At 35.7% G+C, this 17,009-nt stretch overlaps 29 non-coding genes across 29 annotated transcripts; all 29 read right to left on the bottom strand.

Moving 5' to 3' along the window:
* Window positions 1-4,720: 4,720 nt before the first annotated feature.
* On the bottom strand, window positions 4,721-4,812 carry TRNAM-CAU (transfer RNA methionine (anticodon CAU)). Its single transcript is given in 2 exon segments — window positions 4,721-4,756; window positions 4,776-4,812. It is a non-coding gene; the product is annotated as a tRNA-Met (tRNA).
* Window positions 4,813-5,326: 514 nt separating this feature from the next.
* On the bottom strand, window positions 5,327-5,418 carry TRNAM-CAU (transfer RNA methionine (anticodon CAU)). Its single transcript is given in 2 exon segments — window positions 5,327-5,362; window positions 5,382-5,418. It is a non-coding gene; the product is annotated as a tRNA-Met (tRNA).
* Window positions 5,419-5,528: 110 nt separating this feature from the next.
* Window positions 5,529-5,620, bottom strand: TRNAM-CAU (transfer RNA methionine (anticodon CAU)). Its single transcript is given in 2 exon segments — window positions 5,529-5,564; window positions 5,584-5,620. It is a non-coding gene; the product is annotated as a tRNA-Met (tRNA).
* A 514-nt stretch (window positions 5,621-6,134) lies between these two features.
* Window positions 6,135-6,226, bottom strand: TRNAM-CAU (transfer RNA methionine (anticodon CAU)). Its single transcript is given in 2 exon segments — window positions 6,135-6,170; window positions 6,190-6,226. It is a non-coding gene; the product is annotated as a tRNA-Met (tRNA).
* Window positions 6,227-6,552: 326 nt separating this feature from the next.
* Window positions 6,553-6,644, bottom strand: TRNAM-CAU (transfer RNA methionine (anticodon CAU)). Its single transcript is given in 2 exon segments — window positions 6,553-6,588; window positions 6,608-6,644. It is a non-coding gene; the product is annotated as a tRNA-Met (tRNA).
* Window positions 6,645-6,754: 110 nt separating this feature from the next.
* On the bottom strand, window positions 6,755-6,846 carry TRNAM-CAU (transfer RNA methionine (anticodon CAU)). Its single transcript is given in 2 exon segments — window positions 6,755-6,790; window positions 6,810-6,846. It is a non-coding gene; the product is annotated as a tRNA-Met (tRNA).
* A 312-nt stretch (window positions 6,847-7,158) lies between these two features.
* On the bottom strand, window positions 7,159-7,250 carry TRNAM-CAU (transfer RNA methionine (anticodon CAU)). The gene is given in 2 exon segments: window positions 7,159-7,194; window positions 7,214-7,250. It is a non-coding gene; the product is annotated as a tRNA-Met (tRNA).
* A 514-nt stretch (window positions 7,251-7,764) lies between these two features.
* On the bottom strand, window positions 7,765-7,856 carry TRNAM-CAU (transfer RNA methionine (anticodon CAU)). The gene is given in 2 exon segments: window positions 7,765-7,800; window positions 7,820-7,856. It is a non-coding gene; the product is annotated as a tRNA-Met (tRNA).
* A 312-nt stretch (window positions 7,857-8,168) lies between these two features.
* On the bottom strand, window positions 8,169-8,260 carry TRNAM-CAU (transfer RNA methionine (anticodon CAU)). Its single transcript is given in 2 exon segments — window positions 8,169-8,204; window positions 8,224-8,260. It is a non-coding gene; the product is annotated as a tRNA-Met (tRNA).
* A 110-nt stretch (window positions 8,261-8,370) lies between these two features.
* TRNAM-CAU (transfer RNA methionine (anticodon CAU)) lies at window positions 8,371-8,462 on the bottom strand. Its single transcript is given in 2 exon segments — window positions 8,371-8,406; window positions 8,426-8,462. It is a non-coding gene; the product is annotated as a tRNA-Met (tRNA).
* Window positions 8,463-8,572: 110 nt separating this feature from the next.
* On the bottom strand, window positions 8,573-8,664 carry TRNAM-CAU (transfer RNA methionine (anticodon CAU)). The gene is given in 2 exon segments: window positions 8,573-8,608; window positions 8,628-8,664. It is a non-coding gene; the product is annotated as a tRNA-Met (tRNA).
* Window positions 8,665-8,774: 110 nt separating this feature from the next.
* TRNAM-CAU (transfer RNA methionine (anticodon CAU)) lies at window positions 8,775-8,866 on the bottom strand. Its single transcript is given in 2 exon segments — window positions 8,775-8,810; window positions 8,830-8,866. It is a non-coding gene; the product is annotated as a tRNA-Met (tRNA).
* A 312-nt stretch (window positions 8,867-9,178) lies between these two features.
* TRNAM-CAU (transfer RNA methionine (anticodon CAU)) lies at window positions 9,179-9,270 on the bottom strand. The gene is given in 2 exon segments: window positions 9,179-9,214; window positions 9,234-9,270. It is a non-coding gene; the product is annotated as a tRNA-Met (tRNA).
* A 110-nt stretch (window positions 9,271-9,380) lies between these two features.
* On the bottom strand, window positions 9,381-9,472 carry TRNAM-CAU (transfer RNA methionine (anticodon CAU)). Its single transcript is given in 2 exon segments — window positions 9,381-9,416; window positions 9,436-9,472. It is a non-coding gene; the product is annotated as a tRNA-Met (tRNA).
* A 110-nt stretch (window positions 9,473-9,582) lies between these two features.
* TRNAM-CAU (transfer RNA methionine (anticodon CAU)) lies at window positions 9,583-9,674 on the bottom strand. The gene is given in 2 exon segments: window positions 9,583-9,618; window positions 9,638-9,674. It is a non-coding gene; the product is annotated as a tRNA-Met (tRNA).
* Window positions 9,675-10,187: 513 nt separating this feature from the next.
* Window positions 10,188-10,279, bottom strand: TRNAM-CAU (transfer RNA methionine (anticodon CAU)). The gene is given in 2 exon segments: window positions 10,188-10,223; window positions 10,243-10,279. It is a non-coding gene; the product is annotated as a tRNA-Met (tRNA).
* A 110-nt stretch (window positions 10,280-10,389) lies between these two features.
* TRNAM-CAU (transfer RNA methionine (anticodon CAU)) lies at window positions 10,390-10,481 on the bottom strand. Its single transcript is given in 2 exon segments — window positions 10,390-10,425; window positions 10,445-10,481. It is a non-coding gene; the product is annotated as a tRNA-Met (tRNA).
* A 110-nt stretch (window positions 10,482-10,591) lies between these two features.
* TRNAM-CAU (transfer RNA methionine (anticodon CAU)) lies at window positions 10,592-10,683 on the bottom strand. Its single transcript is given in 2 exon segments — window positions 10,592-10,627; window positions 10,647-10,683. It is a non-coding gene; the product is annotated as a tRNA-Met (tRNA).
* Window positions 10,684-10,995: 312 nt separating this feature from the next.
* TRNAM-CAU (transfer RNA methionine (anticodon CAU)) lies at window positions 10,996-11,087 on the bottom strand. The gene is given in 2 exon segments: window positions 10,996-11,031; window positions 11,051-11,087. It is a non-coding gene; the product is annotated as a tRNA-Met (tRNA).
* A 2,748-nt stretch (window positions 11,088-13,835) lies between these two features.
* On the bottom strand, window positions 13,836-13,927 carry TRNAM-CAU (transfer RNA methionine (anticodon CAU)). Its single transcript is given in 2 exon segments — window positions 13,836-13,871; window positions 13,891-13,927. It is a non-coding gene; the product is annotated as a tRNA-Met (tRNA).
* A 110-nt stretch (window positions 13,928-14,037) lies between these two features.
* On the bottom strand, window positions 14,038-14,129 carry TRNAM-CAU (transfer RNA methionine (anticodon CAU)). The gene is given in 2 exon segments: window positions 14,038-14,073; window positions 14,093-14,129. It is a non-coding gene; the product is annotated as a tRNA-Met (tRNA).
* Window positions 14,130-14,441: 312 nt separating this feature from the next.
* Window positions 14,442-14,533, bottom strand: TRNAM-CAU (transfer RNA methionine (anticodon CAU)). Its single transcript is given in 2 exon segments — window positions 14,442-14,477; window positions 14,497-14,533. It is a non-coding gene; the product is annotated as a tRNA-Met (tRNA).
* A 312-nt stretch (window positions 14,534-14,845) lies between these two features.
* TRNAM-CAU (transfer RNA methionine (anticodon CAU)) lies at window positions 14,846-14,937 on the bottom strand. Its single transcript is given in 2 exon segments — window positions 14,846-14,881; window positions 14,901-14,937. It is a non-coding gene; the product is annotated as a tRNA-Met (tRNA).
* Window positions 14,938-15,047: 110 nt separating this feature from the next.
* On the bottom strand, window positions 15,048-15,139 carry TRNAM-CAU (transfer RNA methionine (anticodon CAU)). The gene is given in 2 exon segments: window positions 15,048-15,083; window positions 15,103-15,139. It is a non-coding gene; the product is annotated as a tRNA-Met (tRNA).
* A 326-nt stretch (window positions 15,140-15,465) lies between these two features.
* Window positions 15,466-15,557, bottom strand: TRNAM-CAU (transfer RNA methionine (anticodon CAU)). Its single transcript is given in 2 exon segments — window positions 15,466-15,501; window positions 15,521-15,557. It is a non-coding gene; the product is annotated as a tRNA-Met (tRNA).
* A 110-nt stretch (window positions 15,558-15,667) lies between these two features.
* TRNAM-CAU (transfer RNA methionine (anticodon CAU)) lies at window positions 15,668-15,759 on the bottom strand. Its single transcript is given in 2 exon segments — window positions 15,668-15,703; window positions 15,723-15,759. It is a non-coding gene; the product is annotated as a tRNA-Met (tRNA).
* Window positions 15,760-16,071: 312 nt separating this feature from the next.
* Window positions 16,072-16,163, bottom strand: TRNAM-CAU (transfer RNA methionine (anticodon CAU)). The gene is given in 2 exon segments: window positions 16,072-16,107; window positions 16,127-16,163. It is a non-coding gene; the product is annotated as a tRNA-Met (tRNA).
* Window positions 16,164-16,475: 312 nt separating this feature from the next.
* On the bottom strand, window positions 16,476-16,567 carry TRNAM-CAU (transfer RNA methionine (anticodon CAU)). The gene is given in 2 exon segments: window positions 16,476-16,511; window positions 16,531-16,567. It is a non-coding gene; the product is annotated as a tRNA-Met (tRNA).
* Window positions 16,568-16,677: 110 nt separating this feature from the next.
* Window positions 16,678-16,769, bottom strand: TRNAM-CAU (transfer RNA methionine (anticodon CAU)). The gene is given in 2 exon segments: window positions 16,678-16,713; window positions 16,733-16,769. It is a non-coding gene; the product is annotated as a tRNA-Met (tRNA).
* Between the last annotated feature and the right edge of the window lie 240 nt (window positions 16,770-17,009).

Here is a 17,009-nt window from a genome sequence, read left to right as displayed (position 1 = left end):
TGATATTATGTTTAACTCATTACATATGTTTGAAAACCATATAAGTTCTTTAACCGTATCTGTTAAAGCTATAAATTCTGATTCCATGCTACTTAATGCAATACATTTTTGTTTGCTACATTTCCAACTAAAAGGAATACCTGCTAAGCATATCAAATAACCTGATGTAGAAAATCTGTTTGTTAAATGACAACCCCAGTTTGCATCTGAATAAGCTATCAAAGAAGAATTATTAAGATTTGATAAACAAAGTTTATGTTCTTTAGTATTTATTACATAATTCATTAAATCTACAACTACAGTCCAATGTTGGTAATTATAGCAATTCGAGAATTGTGACATAACGTTCACAGCATATGAAATATCTGGTCTGCTACGATTTGCTATAAAAGATAAGCACCCTATCAATGTACGATAAGGAAATTTCTTCATTATTTTATTTTCAACAATTTCATTTACTTTATTTGGCAATTTAAAACCTACTTTAATTGGTAACGTAACATGAGTTTTAGGTAATTCATTAAATCGTTTACATATTTTTTCAATATAAATTTTTTGATGTAAATACAAATCACCGTTTTTGTTCTCAAAGTTAACACCTAACAAATATTTGACTTTTCCTAAATTTTGAATATCAAGTTTACTCTTAATCAATTTAATAGTTTCATCTAAAATAGTTTTAGTCTTACAAAATAACACCATGTCATCAACGTATACCAATAAAATAATATTTTTCATTTTATACATACAATTACAACATTTGAATTTTTCGAAACCAATTGATTTTAATATAGTATCTAACTCTGCATTCCATTCTCTACCTGATTGTTTAAGTCCATATATCGACTTTTTAAGTAAACATACTTTATTCATTTCACCTTCAATTTCAAAACCTGGAGGTTGCTTCATATAAATTACCTCACTAAGATTTTCATACAAATATGCAGCTTTCACATCTAGCTGTGCATATTTCCAACATAACATTGATACAAGAATAATAAATAGTAATCTAATAACAGAAAAATTCACAACTGGTGAAAATACGTCAAGAAAGTCAACACCATGCTGTTGTCTAAAACCTTGTGCTACAAGTCTAGCTTTGTATTGTTTAACATTATTGTTTTCATCTCTTTTTACTGCATAAACCCACCTATTTCCTATTACTTTAGCATTGGGAGGTTTATCAACTATTTCCCATACCTTTCTTTCGGTCATAATATTTAACTCTTTTTCCATTGCCTTATTCCACTGATTTCTTTCTGGTAGTTTTTGTGCATCAGAAAAGTTTTTCGGTATTTCTACATTATATACCTCACCCTCAAATATATCACTTATCTGATTATCTACAAAAGAATTAGATGGCGAATCTTCACTTTCGCTATCAGTGTCACTATGAGTATAAGTTAAATTTTGAGTTTTGCTTAAAGCTTTAAAATTAAATTTAGAATGATCATACTCAATTTGGTTTTTATCGCAATATTCTTTAGCTTGGTTGTTTGATCTCAATCTAGTTTTATCGCCTGGAGGGTAATAGTAAACATCTATTCTGCTACTTTTATTACGCGGTCTCTCAACTCTAGTCCATTCTGTTATTTTTAAAGGTTTTAATTTTTAAATCTGGAGATTTAGCATGAACCTTATCTATTTCATTTTCATTGTTATCATCAAAATTGATGTCTGAATTCAGATTTATAAATAAAAAGTTTTCATTACTAGGTTTACCAAATAGTGTTTTAACTCCGTTTTTACCTTCATCAATTTTTACATGTATAGTTTCTATAGTTTTCCTGTCTTTAGGCAAGTAAATTCTATAACCTTTAGTATTGACTGCATATCCAGTTACAATTCCTACTTTTGCATTTGGTTGTAGTTTGTTTCTCTTAACTTTAGGAATATGAGCATACGCTAAAGATCCAAATACTTTGAAATGTTTAACTGATGGTTTATAACCATAGAAAATTTCAAACGGTGTTTTACCTTCCAGTAGTTTGTGTTCACTACGATTCTTTACGTGAACAAAACAATGCAGTGCTTCTGCCCAAAATCTACCTTTTAAACCACTATCGGCTAACATTGAGCGTATTCCCTCTCCAGCTACTCTGTTATAAGATTCGGCTACCCCATTTTGCTCTGGAGTGTATACTGAAGTTCTCTCCATACGTATACCTAATTCATTAAGAAAATCTTGAAATTTTACATTACAAAATTCCATGCCGTTATCACACCTTACAGATTTAAGTTTAACATTTAACTGTCTTTCATATTTTGCTAAATACAGTTTAAAGCAATTAAAAACTTCATGTTTATGTTTTATAGTAAAAATTTCAACATAACGAGAAAAATCATCTATTACAGATACGAAATATTCAACTCCGCCAACTGAATTTACTGGACTTTTACCTCAAACATCCATATGTACTTTTTCTAATACACTTTTAGTCATTATACCGTGATTTACTTTAAAACTAGTTCTAGTCGATTTAGTTATTTTACAAGTATTACAAGTATCAAATTTACCACACAAATTATCTAAACCATTCACAACATTGTTTTGACTCATATGATTTAACATTCCAATATTTAAGTGGCAAAATCGTCTATGAACCAATTCCCTATCTAGACCTGTACTAAATGCTAATTCTTTAGTTACTACCACTTTTTCAACATAGCCTTTAAGTATATACAACTTATCAATTCTAGGTACAGTAAATAAATAATTATGGTTTTTACCAAATACAGTCATTTTGTTGTTACCCCATTTTACAGTAATCCCTGCTAAATCCATATTCGAACCGCTTATTAAATTTCTACGCATATTGGGTGCAAAATATACATTTTCTAATTTTATGGGAACAAATTTATCTCTATCTTTAACATTAAAATGTATATCACCAATACCAAAAATATCAGACTTACTATTTTTATCTCCAACAAGTACTTGACTAGGATTCAAAGTCTTGAAGTTACTAAAGTAGTCTCTTTGTGTACAGAAGTGAGCTGTGCTGGCAGTATCTATCAGGAATTCAACCAACTGCTTGTCTTTCCCTTGGCGAATTTCAGCATCTCTTATCGTAGTCAAATCACTATAAAAGGTTTCCTTGGAATCTTGAGTTTTAGAATTCCGTTTCGTGGTTTTCTTCTTCAGGAAACATCTTTCCGCACTATGTCCTTTCTTATTGCAGTAGGAACACATAATTGTTGTTGTTGTATCATTACCCAGGACGCGACCACTGCTTTTATTTCCATTCAACTTCCGATAGGCTTGCTTTCTAGTAGATGAAGTAGTATAAGCATCGGCGACTATGTCCTCTCCTCTGTCTTTCTGCTTTTGTTGTATCCTTCCAGATTCGATTAGGAGCTCCTTTTCAACATTAGAAATCGAAAAATCTTTATCTTCTAGTCGATAAAGCATTTGAACTAAGTTGTCATAATCTGCTGGCAATCTTCTAATTAATTGGAAGCATGTGAGCTTTTCTGGCATTACAAAACCTGCATCATGAATCTGTTTCTTTTTTTCATTAACTAACTTGCAGAAAATGCCAATAGTCTCCTTCTCTGGATCAAACTTCAATTCAAAGAATTCATCAATAAGTCCGGCTAACCGTGCTCGGGAGGTAGGTTCAAAGTTTTCTTTTAAAATAGTCCACGCTGTCTTTCCGTCCTCTGTGTCGGCTATCAGCGGTTGAAACTGCTCATCAATTCCTTGGAATATAGTAGAGTAACTTCTAGCTTTTCGCATTTCATAAGAGCGTAAGTCTCTGTCTGTTGCATCAGTTGGTAAAGGCTTCTCTGTACCACCAACAAATTCCCAAGAGCCTTTATCGATGAGTAATACTTTCATATTTATTTTCCAACTACTGTAATTGAAACTGTTTAGCTTTGTAAATCCCAATATGGAGCTGCTGTCATTTTCGGCCATCTCCAATCTATCTAAACGGCCCCAGTAGCGTTATAATAAATTTGCTTCCAAAGACGACAAAAGCTTAACTAAGCTGGGCAGGCTGGGCCCATAACCTTGCTGGCAGAGTTTAGTGCGTTGTGGAGAATGCCCAGCAAGCATAATGAAAAAGTCATCTTTTAAATAATCATAAATTTTATTAAGCAATAAAAATCATAACTTAACTTAAACATCATGAAGGAAGAACAATCCTCTCCATAACATGAGGTAACGAATTCAATACATACAGTCATGAAAATCAAACGAAACAAAACTCCAAATCCAATCTTGATTTGTTATATATATATACAAAGTAACACTTGCATAATGAGGGTACTTACACACTCAAAATTAATACTATGCAAATTCTGTCTTTGAATTATTTTTAAATGTTCGAACTCACTCTTTCAGAGGTTTTTCGAACTCGTGATCTCTGACTCTTACTCGAACCTTGTTCATTGAAATCCATAGTCTGACAAAAGTGAAGAAACATAATATTTAACTTTAACTATCCTTTCATTATTTTAATATTAAATCTTCAAAATGTATTATTGCACGAAATAACTGCTACTAAAAACAACTGCCCCGGGAGAGGATCGAACTCACGACCTTCAGATAACTCAATTTAGAGCAGATTATGAGACTGACGCGCTGCCTACTGCGCTACCGAGGCACAGGAGAAAGTGAAGAAATATAATATTTAACTTTAACTGTCCTTTCGTTATTTTAATATGAACTCGGCAAAATGTATTATTGCACGACATAACTCCCACAAAAAAGAACTGCCCCGGGTGAGGATCGAACTCACGACCTTCAGATAACTCAATTTAGAGCAGATTATGAGACTGACGCGCTGCCTACTGCGCTACCGAGGCACAGGAGAAAGTGAAGAAATATAATATTTAACTTTAACTATCCTTTCATTATTTTAATAATAAATCTTCAAAATGTATTATTGCACGAAATAACTGCTACTAAAAACTACTGTCCCGGGTGAGGATCGAACTCACGACCTTCAGATAACTCAATTTAGAGCAGATTATGAGACTGACGCGCTGCTTACTGCGCTACCGAGGCACAGGAGAAAGTGAAGAAATATAATATTTAACTTTAACTATCCTTTCATTATTTTAATATTAAATCTTCAAAATGTATTATTGCACGAAATAACTGCTACTAAAATCTACTGCCCCGGGTGAGGATCGAACTCACGACCTTCAGATAACTCAATTTAGAGCAGATTATGAGACTGACGCGCTGCCTACTGCTCTACCGAGGCACAGGAGAAAGTGAAGGAATATAATATTTAACTTTAACTATCCTTTCATTATTTTAATATTAAATCTTCAAAATGTATTATTGCACGAAATAACTGCTACTAAAAACTACTGCCCCGGGTGAGGATCGAACTCACGACCTTCAGATAACTCAATTTAGAGCAGATTATGAGACTGACGCGCTGCCTACTGCGCTACCGAGGCACAGGAGAAAGTGAAGAAATATAATATTTAACTTTAACTATGCTTTCATTATTTTAATATTAAATCTTCAAAATGTATTATTGCACGAAATAACTGCTACTAAAAACTACTGCCCCGGGTGAGGATCGAACTCACGACCTTCAGATAACTCAATATAGAGCAGTTTATGAGACTGACGCGCTGCCTACTGCGCTACCGAGGCACAGGAGAAAGTGAAGAAATATAATATTTAACTTTAACTATCCTTTCATTATTTTAATATTAAATCTTCAAAATGTATTATTGCACGAAATAACTGCTACTAAAAACTACTGCCCCGGGAGAGGATCGAACTCACGACCTTCAGATAACTCAATTTAGAGCAGATTATGAGACTGACGCGCTGCCTACTGCGCTACCGAGGCACAGGAGAAAGTGAAGAAATATAATATTTAACTTTAAGTATCCTTTCATTATTTTAATACTAAATCTTCAAAATGTATTATTGCACGAAATAACTGCTACTAAAAACTACTGCCCCGGGAGAGGATCGAACTCACGACCTTCAGATAACTCAATTTAGAGCAGATTATGAGACTGTCGCGCTGCCTACTGCGCTACCGAGGCACAGGAGAAAACGAAGAAATATAATATTTAACTTTAACTATCCTTTCATTATTTTAATATTAAATCTTCAAAATGTATTATTGCACGAAATAACTGCTACTAAAAACTACTGCCCCGGGTGAGGATCGAACTCACGACCTTCAGATAACTCAATTTAGAGCAGATTATGAGACTGACGCGCTGCCTACTGCGCTACCGAGGCACAGGAGAAAGGGAAGAAATATAATATTTAACTTTAACTATCCTTTTATTATTTTAATATTAAATCTTCAAAATGTATTATTGCACGAAATAACTGCTACTAAAAACTACTGCCCCGGGTGAGGATCGAACTCACGACCTTCAGATAACTCAATTTTGGGCAGATTATGAGACTGACGCGCTGCCCCGCTGACTTTCTCCTGTGCGCCACCGAGGCGCAGGAGAAAGTGAAGAAATATAATATTTAACTTTAACTATCCTTTCATTATTTTAATATTAAATCTTCAAAATGTATTATTGCACGAAATAACTGCTACTAAAAACTACTGCCCCGGGTGAGGATCGAACTCACGACCTTCAGATAACTCAATTTAGAGCAGATTATGAGACTGACGCGCTGCCTACTGCGCTACCGAGGCACAGGAGAAAGTGAAGAAATATAATATTTAACTTTAACTATCCTTTCATTATTTTAATACTAAATCTTCAAAATGTATTATTGCACGAAATAACTGCTACTAAAAACTACTGCCCCGGGTGAGGATCGAACTCACGACCTTCAGATAACTCAATTTAGAGCAGATTATGAGACTGACGCGCTGCCTACTGCGCTACCGAGGCACAGGAGAAAGTGAAAAAATATAATATTTAACTTTAACTATCCTTTCATTATTTTAATATTAAATCTTCAAAATGTATTATTGCACGAAATAACTGCTACTAAAAACTACTGCCCCGGGTGAGGATCGAACTCATGACCTTCAGATAACTCAATTAAGAGCTGATTATGAGACTGACGCGCTGCCTACTGCGCTACCGAGGCACAGGAGAAAGTGAAGAAATATAATATTTAACTTTAACTATCCTTTCATTATTTTAATATTAAATCTTCAAAATGTATTATTGCACGAAATAACTGCTACTAAAAACTACTGCCCCGGGTGAGGATCGAACTCACGACCTTCAGATAACTCAATTTAGAGCAGATTATGAGACTGACGCGCTGCCTACTGCGCTACCGAGGCACAGGAGAAAGTGAAGAAATATAATATTTAACTTTAACTATCCTTTCATTATTTTAATATTAAATCTTCAAAATGTATTATTGCACGAAATAACTGCTACTAAAATCTACTGCCCCGGGTGAGGATCGAACTCACGACCTTCAGATAACTCAATTTAGAGCAGATTATGAGACTGACGCGCTGCCTACTGCTCTACCGAGGCACAGGAGAAAGTGAAGAAATATAATATTTAACTTTAACTATCCTTTCATTATTTTAATATTAAATCTTCAAAATGTATTATTGCACGAAATAACTGCTACTAAAAACTACTGCCCCGGGAGAGGATCGAACTCACGACCTTCAGATAACTCAATTTAGAGCAGATTATGAGACTGACGCGCTGCCTACTGCGCTACCGAGGCACAGGAGAAAGTGAAGAAATATAATATTTAACTTTAACTATCCTTTCATTATTTTAATACTAAATCTTCAAAATGTATTATTGCACGAAATAACTGCTACTAAATACTACTGCCCCGGGTGAGGATCGAACTCACGACCTTCAGATAACTCAATTTAGAGCAGATTATGAGACTGACGCGCTGCCTACTGCGCTACCGAGGCACAGGAGAAAGTGAAAAAATATAATATTTAACTTTAACTATCCTTTCATTATTTTAATATTAAATCTTCAAAATGTATTATTGCACGAAATAACTGCTACTAAAAACTACTGCCCCGGGTGAGGATCGAACTCATGACCTTCAGATAACTCAATCTAGAGCTGATTATGAGACTGACGCGCTGCCTACTGCGCTACCGAGGCACAGGAGAAAGTGAAGAAATATAATATTTAACTTTAACTATCCTTTCATTATTTTAATATTAAATCTTCAAAATGTATTATTGCACGAAATAACTGCTACTAAAAACTACTGCCCCGGGTGAGGATCGAACTCACGACCTTCAGATAACTCAATTTAGAGCAGATTATGAGACTGACGCGCTGCCTACTGCGCTACCGAGGCACAGGAGAAAGTGAAGAAATATAATATTTAACTTTAACTATCCTTTCATTATTTTAATATTAAATCTTCAAAATGTATTATTGCACAAAATAACTGCTACTAAAAACTACTGCCCCGGGTGAGGATCGAACTCACGACCTTCAGATAACTCAATTTAGAGCAGATTATGAGACTGACGCGCTGCCTACTGCGCTACCGAGGCACAGGAGAAAGTGAAGAAATATAATATTTAACTTTAACTATGCTTTCATTATTTTAATATTAAATCTTCAAAATGTATTATTGCACGAAATAACTGATACTAAAAACTACTGCCCCGGGTGAGGATCGAACTCACGGCCTTCAGATAACTCAATATAGAGCAGATTATGAGACTGACGCGCTGCCTACTGCGCTACCGAGGCATAGGAGAAAGTGAAGAAATATAATATTTAACTTTAAGTATGCTTTCATTATTTTAATATTAAATCTTCAAAATGTATTATTGCACGAAATAACTGCTACTAAATACTACTGCCCCGGGTGAGGATCGAACTCACGACCTTCAGATAACTCAATTTAGAGCAGATTATGAGACTGACGCGCTGCCTACTGCGCTACCGAGGCACAGGAGAAAGTGAAAAAATATAATATTTAACTTTAACTATCCTTTCATTATTTTAATATTAAATCTTCAAAATGTATTATTGCACGAAATAACTGCTACTAAAAACTACTGCCCCGGGTGAGGATCGAACTCATGACCTTCAGATAACTCAATCTAGAGCTGATTATGAGACTGACGCGCTGCCTACTGCGCTACCGAGGCACAGGAGAAAGTGAAGAAATATAATATTTAACTTTAACTATCCTTTCATTATTTTAATATTAAATCTTCAAAATGTATTATTGCACGAAATAACTGCTACTAAAAACTACTGCCCCGGGTGAGGATCGAACTCACGACCTTCAGATAACTCAATTTAGAGCAGATTATGAGACTGACGCGCTGCCTACTGCGCTACCGAGGCACAGGAGAAAGTGAAGAAATATAATATTTAACTTTAACTATCCTTTCATTATTTTAATATTAAATCTTCAAAATGTATTATTGCACAAAATAACTGCTACTAAAAACTACTGCCCCGGGTGAGGATCGAACTCACGACCTTCAGATAACTCAATTTAGAGCAGATTATGAGACTGACGCGCTGCCTACTGCGCTACCGAGGCACAGGAGAAAGTGAAGAAATATAATATTTAACTTTAACTATGCTTTCATTATTTTAATATTAAATCTTCAAAATGTATTATTGCACGAAATAACTGATACTAAAAACTACTGCCCCGGGTGAGGATCGAACTCACGGCCTTCAGATAACTCAATATAGAGCAGATTATGAGACTGACGCGCTGCCTACTGCGCTACCGAGGCATAGGAGAAAGTGAAGAAATATAATATTTAACTTTAAGTATGCTTTCATTATTTTAATATTAAATCTTCAAAATGTATTATTGCACGAAATAACTGCTACTAAAAACTACTGCCCCGGGTGAGGATCGAACTCACGACCTTCAGATGACTCAATTTAGAGCAGATTATGAGACTGGCGCGCTGCCTACTGCGCTACCGAGGCACAGGAGAAAGTGAAGAAATATAATATTTAACTTTAACTATCCTTTCATTATTTTAATATTAAATCTTCAAAATGTATTATTGCACGAAATAACTGCTACTAAAAACTACTGCCCCGGGTGAGGATCGAACTCACGACCTTCAGATAACTCAATTTAGAGCAGATTATGAGACTGACGCGCTGCCTACTGCGCTACAAGGCACAGGAGAAAGTGAAGAGATATAATATTTAACTTTAACTATGCTTTCATTATTTTAATATTAAATCTTCAAAATGTATTATTGCACGAAATAACTGCTACTAAAAACTACTGCCCCGGGTGAGGATCGAACTCACGACCTTCAGATAACTCAATTTAGAGCAGATTATGAGACTGACGCGCTGCCTACTGCGCTACCGAGGCACAGGAGAAAGTGAAGAGATATAATATTTAACTTTAACTATGCTTTCATTATTTTAATATTAAATCTTCAAAATGTATTATTGCACGAAATAACTGCTACTAAAAACTACTGCCCCGGGTGAGGATCGAACTCACGACCTTCAGATAACTCAATTTAGAGCAGATTATGAGACTGACGCGCTGCCTACTGCGCTACCGAGGCACAGGAGAAAGTGAAGAAATATAATATTTAACTTTAACTATCCTTTCATTATTTTAATATTAAATCTTCAAAATGTATTATTGCACGAAATAACTGCTACTAAAAACTACTGCCCCGGGTGAGGATCGAACTCACGACCTTCAGATAACTCAATTTAGAGCAGATTATGAGACTGACGCGCTGCCTACTGCGCTACCGAGGCACAGGAGAAAGTGAAGAAATATAATATTTAACTTTAACTATCCTTTCATTATTTTAATATTAAATCTTCAAAATGTATTATTGCACGAAATAACTGCTACTAAAAACTACTGTCCCGGGTGAGGATCGAACTCACGACCTTCAGATAACTCAATTTAGAGCAGATTATGAGACTGACGCGCTGCCTACTGCGCTACCAAGGCACAGGAGAAAGTGAAGAAATATAATATTTAACTTTAACTATCCTTTCATTATTTTAATATTAAATCTTCAAAATGTATTATTGCACGAAATAACTGCTACTAAAAACTACTGCCCCGGGTGAGGATCGAACTCACGACCTTCAGATAACTCAATTTAGAGCAGATTATGAGACTGACGCGCTGCCTACTGCGCTACCGAGGCACAGGAGAAAGTGAAGAAATATAATATTTAACTTTAACTATCCTTTCATTATTTTAATATTAAATCTTCAAAATGTATTTATGCACGAAATAACTGCTACTAAAAACTACTGCCCCGGGAGAGGATCGAACTCACGACCTTCAGATAACTCAATTTAGAGCAGATTATGAGACTGACGCTCTGCCTACTGCGCTACCGAGGCACAGGAGAAAGTGAAGAAATATAATATTTAACTTTAACTATCCTTTCATTATTTTAATATTAAATCTTCAAAATGTATTATTGCACGAAATAACTGCTACTAAAAACTACTGCCCCGGGTGAGGATCGAACTCACGACTTTCAGATAACTCAATTTAGAGCAGATTATGAGACTGACGCGCTGCCTACTGCGCTACCGAGGCACAGGAGAAAGTGAAGAAATATAATATTTAACTTTAACTATCCTTTCATTATTTTAATATTAAATCTTCAAAATGTATTATTGCACGAAATAACTGCTACTAAAAACTACTGCCCCGGGTGAGGATCGAACTCACGACCTTCAGATAACTCAATTTAGAGCAGATTATGAGACTGACGCGCTGCCTACTGCTCTACCGAGGCACAGGAGAAAGTGAAGAAATATAATATTTAACTTTAACTATCCTTTCATTATTTTAATATTAAATCTTCAAAATGTATTATTGCACGAAATAACTGCTACTAAAAGCTACTGCCCCGGGTGAGGATCGAACTCACGACCTTCAGATAATTCAATTTAGAGCAGATTATGAGACTGACGCGCTGCCTAATGCGCTACCGAGGCACAGGAGAAAGTGAAGAAATATAATATTTAACTTTAACCATGCTTTCATTATTTTAATATTAAATCTTCAAAATGTATTATTGCACGAAATAACTGCTACTAAAAACTACTGCCCGGGTGAGGATCGAACTCACGACCTTCAGATAACTCAATATAGAGCAGATTATGAGACTGACGCGCTGCCTACTGTGCTACCGAGGCACAGGAGAAAGTGAAGAAATATAATATTTAACTTTAACTATCCTTTCATTATTTTAATATTAAATCTTCAAAATGTATTATTGCACGAAATAACTGCTACTAAAAACTACTGCCCCGGGAGAGGATCGAACTCACAACCTTCAGATAACTCAATTTAGAGCAGATTATGAGACTGACGCTCTGCCTACTGCGCTACCGAGGCACAGGAGAAAGTGAAGAAATATAATATTTAACTTTAACTATCCTTTCATTATTTTAATATTAAATCTTCCAAATGTATTATTGCACGAAATAACTGCTACTAAAAACTACTGCCCCGGGTGAGGATCGAACTCACGACTTTCAGATAACTCAATTTAGAGCAGATTATGAGACTGACGCGCTGCCTACTGCGCTACCGAGGCACAGGAGAAAGTGAAGAAATATAATATTTAACTTTAACTATCCTTTCATTATTTTAATATTAAATCTTCAAAATGTATTATTGCACGAAATAACTGCTACTAAAAACTACTGCCCCGGGTGAGGATCGAACTCACGACCTTCAGATAACTCAATTTAGAGCAGATTATGAGACTGACGCGCTGCCTACTGCTCTACCGAGGCACAGGAGAAAGTGAAGAAATATAATATTTAACTTTAACTATCCTTTCATTATTTTAATATTAAATCTTCAAAATGTATTATTGCACGAAATAACTGCTACTAAAAACTACTGCCCCGGGTGAGGATCGAACTCACGACCTTCAGATAATTCAATTTAGAGCAGATTATGAGACTGACGCGCTGCCTAATGCGCTACCGAGGCACAGGAGAAAGTGAAGAAATATAATATTTAACTTTAACCATGCTTTCATTATTTTAATATTAAATCTTCAAAATGTATTATTGCACGAAATAACTGCTACTAAAAACTACTGCCCGGGTGAGGATCGAACTCACGACCTTCAGATAACTCAATATAGAGCAGATTATGAGACTGACGCGCTGCCTACTGTGCTACCGAGGCACAGGAGAAAGTGAAGAAATATAATATTTAACTTTAACTATCCTTTCATTATTTTAATATTAAATCTTCAAAATGTATTATTGCACGAAATAACTGCTACTAAAAACTACTGCCCCGGGAGAGGATCGAACTCACAACCTTCAGATAACTCAATTTAGAGCAGATTATGAGACTGACGCTCTGCCTACTGCGCTACCGAGGCACAGGAGAAAGTGAAGAAATATAATATTTAACTTTAACTATCCTTTCATTATTTTAATATTAAATCTTCAAAATGTATTATTGCACGAAATAACTGCTACTAAAAACTACTGCCCCGGGAGAGGATCGAACTCACGACCTTCAGATAACTCAATTTAGAGCAGATTATGAGATTGACGCGCTGCCTACTGCGCTACCGAGGCAAAGGAGAAAATGAAGAAATATAATATTTAACTTTAACTATCCTTTCATTATTTTAATATTAAATCTTCAAAATGTATTATTGCACGAAATAACTGCTACTAAAAACTACTGCCCCGGGTGAGGATCGAACTCACGACCTTCAGATAACTCAATTTTGAGCAGATTATGAGACTGACGCGCTGCCCCGCTGACTTTCTCCTGTGCGCTACCGAGGCACAGGAGAAAGTGAAGAAATATAATATTTAACTTTAACTATCCTTTCATTATTTTAATATTAAATCTTCAAAATGTATTATTGCACGAAATAACTGCTACTAAAAACTACTGCCCCGGGTGAGGATCGAACTCACGACCTTCAGATAACTCAATTTAGAGCAGATTATGAGACTGACGCGCTGCCTACTGCGCTACCGAGGCACAGGAGAAAGTGAAGAGATATAATATTTAACTTTAACTATGCTTTCATTATTTTAATATTAAATCTTCAAAATGTATTATTGCACGAAATAACTGCTACTAAAAACTACTGCCCCGGGTGAGGATCGAACTCACGACCTTCAGATAACTCAATTTAGAGCAGATTATGAGACTGACGCGCTGCCTACTGCGCTACCGAGGCACAGGAGAAAGTGAAGAAATATAATATTTAACTTTAACTATCCTTTCATTATTTTAATATTAAATCTTCAAAATGTATTATTGCACGAAATAACTGCTACTAAAAACTACTGCCCCGGGTGAGGATCGAACTCTCGACCTTCAGATAATTCAATTTAGAGCAGATTATGAGACTGACGCGCTGCCTACTGCGCTACCGAGGCACAGGAGAAAGTGAAGAAATATAATATTTAACTTTAACTATCCTTTCATTATTTTAATATTAAATCTTCAAAATGTATTATTGCACGAAATAACTGCTACTAAAAACTACTGCCCCGGGTGAGGATCGAACTCACGACCTTCAGATAACTCAATTTAGAGCAGATTATGAGACTGACGCGCTGCCTACTGCGCTACCGAGGCACAGGAGAAAGTGAAGAAATATAATATTTAACTTTAACTATCCTTTCATTATTTTAATATTAAATCTTCAAAATGTATTATTGCACGAAATAACTGCTACTAAAAACTACTGCCCCGGGTGAGGATCGAACTCACGACCTTCAGATAACTCAATTTAGAGCAGATTATGAGACTGACGCGCTGCCTACTGTGCTACCGAGGCACAGGAGAAAGTGAAGAAATATAATATTTAACTTTAACTATGCTTTCATTATTTTAATATTAAATCTTCAAAATGTATTATTGCACGAAATAACTGCTACTAAAAACTACTGCCCCGGGTGAGGATCGAACTCACGACCTTCAGATAACTCAATTTAGAGCAGATTATGAGACTGACGCGCTGCCTACTGCGCTACCGAGGCACAGGAGAAAGTGAAGAAATATAATATTTAACTTTAACTATGCTTTCATTATTTTAATATTAAATCTTCAAAATGTATTATTGCACGAAATAACTGCTACTAAAAACTACTGCCCCGGGTGAGGATCGAACTCACGACCTTCAGCTTACTCAATTTAGAGCAGATTATGAGACTGACGCGCTGCCTACTGCGCTACCGAGGCACAGGAGAAAGTGAAGAAATATAATATTTAACTTTAACTATCCTTTCATTATTTTAATATTAAATCTTCAAAATGCATTATTGCACGAAATAACTGCTACTAAAAACTACTGCCCCGGGTGAGGATCGAACTCACGACCTTCAGATAACTCAATTTTGAGCAGATTATGAGACTGACGCGCTGCCCCGCTGACTTTCTCCTGTGCGCTACCGAGGCACAGGAGAAAGTGAAGAAATATAATATTTAACTTTAACTATCCTTTCATTATTTTAATATTAAATCTTCAAAATGTATTATTGCACGAAATAACTGCTACTAAAAACTACTGCCCCGGGTGAGGATCGAACTCACGACCTTCAGATAACTCAATTTAGAGCAGATTATGAGACTGACGCGCTGCCTACTGCGCTACCGAGGCACAGGAGAAAGTGAAGAGATATAATATTTAACTTTAACTATGCTTTCATTATTTTAATATTAAATCTTCAAAATGTATTATTGCACGAAATAACTGCTACTAAAAACTACTGCCCCGGGTGAGGATCGAACTCACGACCTTCAGATAACTCAATTTAGAGCAGATTATGAGACTGACGCGCTGCCTACTGCGCTACCGAGGCACAGGAGAAAGTGAAGAAATATAATATTTAACTTTAACTATCCTTTCATTATTTTAATATTAAATCTTCAAAATGTATTATTGCACGAAATAACTGCTACTAAAAACTACTGCCCCGGGTGAGGATCGAACTCTCGACCTTCAGATAATTCAATTTAGAGCAGATTATGAGACTGACGCGCTGCCTACTGCGCTACCGAGGCACAGGAGAAAGTGAAGAAATATAATATTTAACTTTAACTATCCTTTCATTATTTTAATATTAAATCTTCAAAATGTATTATTGCACGAAATAACTGCTACTAAAAACTACTGCCCCAGGTGAGGATCGAACTCACGACCTTCAGATAACTCAATTTAGAGCAGATTATGAGACTGACGCGCTGCCTACTGCGCTACCGAGGCACAGGAGAAAGTGAAGAAATATAATATTTAACTTTAACTATCCTTTCATTATTTTAATATTAAATCTTCAAAATGTATTATTGCACGAAATAACTGCTACTAAAAACTACTGCCCCGGGTGAGGATCGAACTCACGACCTTCAGATAACTCAATTTAGAGCAGATTATGAGACTGACGCGCTGCCTACTGTGCTACCGAGGCACAGGAGAAAGTGAAGAAATATAATATTTAACTTTAACTATGCTTTCATTATTTTAATATTAAATCTTCAAAATGTATTATTGCACGAAATAACTGCTACTAAAAACTACTGCCCCGGGTGAGGATCGAACTCACGACCTTCAGATAACTCAATTTAGAGCAGATTATGAGACTGACGCGCTGCCTACTGCGCTACCGAGGCACAGGAGAAAGTGAAGAAATATAATATTTAACTTTAACTATGCTTTCATTATTTTAATATTAAATCTTCAAAATGTATTATTGCACGAAATAACTGCTACTAAAAACTACTGCCCCGGGTGAGGATCGAACTCACGACCTTCAGCTTACTCAATTTAGAGCAGATTATGAGACTGACGCGCTGCCTACTGCGCTACCGAGGCACAGGAGAAAGTGAAGAAATATAATATTTAACTTTAACTATCCTTTCATTATTTTAATATTAAATCTTCAAAATGCATTATTGCACGAAATAACTGCTACTAAAAACTACTGCCCCGGGTGAGGATCGAACTCACGACCTTCAGATAACTCAATTTTGAGCAGATTATGAGACTGACGCGCTGCCCCGCTGACTTTCTCCTGTGCGCTACCGAGGCACAGGAGAAAGTGAAGAAATATAA

This window comes from Parasteatoda tepidariorum, chromosome 9 (assembly GCF_982258835.1).
Source record: "Parasteatoda tepidariorum strain Cologne lab strain chromosome 9, Ptep-v5.0, whole genome shotgun sequence".
Classification (NCBI taxonomy): Eukaryota; Metazoa; Arthropoda; class Arachnida; order Araneae; family Theridiidae; genus Parasteatoda; species Parasteatoda tepidariorum.
The sequence above is the reverse complement of the archived record's forward strand: the minus strand, read 5'-3'. Positions and strand labels throughout refer to the sequence as shown.